Source organism: Myotis davidii, unplaced genomic scaffold, assembly GCF_000327345.1.
Source record: "Myotis davidii unplaced genomic scaffold, ASM32734v1 scaffold211, whole genome shotgun sequence".
In the NCBI taxonomy this organism is placed as follows: Eukaryota; Metazoa; Chordata; class Mammalia; order Chiroptera; family Vespertilionidae; genus Myotis; species Myotis davidii.
Window position 1 is genome coordinate 1,163,665 of NW_006282523.1, and position 1,755 is coordinate 1,165,419.

Below are 1,755 nucleotides of genomic sequence, written 5' to 3' on the forward strand. Positions count from 1 at the left end.
GACAGCGACGATGCTCGATGCTCCCTCCGCAAGGGCTCCTGCTTTTATGGGCCCGCGGAGCTATATAAAGCCGCGCGGTCATGCTCGCCCCGTGAGAGCTGAAACCGAGCCGCTGGCCACCCCGCGCACAGATCGAGTTCACGGGCTCGTCTTTCAGCCCACCTGTCGCCGGGCCGGCCAACGGGGTCAGATCCTTCCTGGCCCTCGCACCCAGCCCCACGCGGGGCCTGGAAGGTGTCTTCCAGAGGGCACCCCAAGGACGGCCTGGAGGGCAGGTCCCAGGGCATCAGGACCCCGTCCTGGACTCTGGAGGAGGGGAGGACGGCTCACCTCCCACAGAGCTCGGGGCTGCCCCTGTCTGAGGAAGCGCGTCCCCGTCCGGGAAGGCCCAGCCTGACCCGCTCCTTCCCTGTCCCCTTGCGTCACCTTCCATGGTGGCCGTGTCATTCTTGGCACTTTTTTAAAAAAATATATTTTATTGATTTTTTACAGAGAGGAAGGGAGAGAGATAGAGAGTTAGAAACATTGATGAGAGAGAAACATCGATCAGCTGCCTCCTGCACACTCCCCACTGGGGATGTGCCCGCGACCCAGGTACATGCCCTTGACCGGAATCGAACCTGGGACCCTTCAGTCCGCAAGCCGACGCTCTATCCACTGAGCCAAACCGGTTTTGGCCATTCTTGGCACTTTTACCAAAACATGGGCCTCGATGGCACTGCCCTCTTGCCTGGGAGCCTCCCGGGTTAGAACCTAAAGGCCAGCCCAGCTGGTGTGGCTCAGTGACTGAGTGACGACCTCTGAATCAGGAGGACACGGTTTGATTCCCGGTCAGGGCACATGCCCAGGTTGCGGGCTCCATCCCCAATAAAAACATTTTTAAAAATAAAAGACGACCCAGCAGCCAAGCCAGGGCACCTGCCTTCACCGCAGCAGCCGTGGCCTGAGGGGGACAGAGGTTCGGAGGTGAGAGGAGTCAGTAGCAGACGCGGAGGACACACAGAGCAGGCGGGAGCGGGCCGTGGGATCAAGGCAGCCTGCACACCTGACGCTGGCTATGTTCTTTTCTTTAAAAACTTTTTAAACTGCTTTTGGAGAGGGAGGGGGAGAGAGAGAGAGAGAGAGAGAAACATCAGTGATGAGAGAGAATCATGGATCAGCTGCCTCCTGTACGCCCCACACTGGGGATCGAGCCCACAACCCGGGCCTGTGCCCTGACCGGGAATCAAACCTGGGACCCTTCAGTTCGCAGGCTGATGCTCTATCCACTGAGCCGCACCGGCTGGGCTGAGTTGTCTTGTTAGCATCACCTCGTACCCTTACTTAGGATTTACCTTGAAGGAGATGGCGGCTGGCAGTTTAACCTGCTGTTGCCGCCTATGTATTCAACACCCTCTGTGTCAAAGCTTGTGCCAAACACGCTGCAGAGAAACAGCGCTGGTCGGCCTCCCTGGTGGTCCCCCACCCCCACCCCCGCAGGGCCCGACCGAGGGTGAGGCCCGGTGTCCCTGTCCCTGCGCCTCGGGCCTCCAAGGGCCGCCGGGTGGTCTCGCCCAGGTTGCCGGGGAGGAGGCAGGTACAGTTTCTTCTGGCTTCTTTACACGAAGCCTGGAGATGAGAACTTTCCTTTGATGTGAAGATACCTTTTCTGATGTGGAAAGTTCTGTGCCCCGTCCCTGCTCAGAGGATCAGGGGAAAGATCAGGGTTAAGCTGCGACCAGGCACGCCCGCCCCGGAGGGACCAGGCCCCGGGCC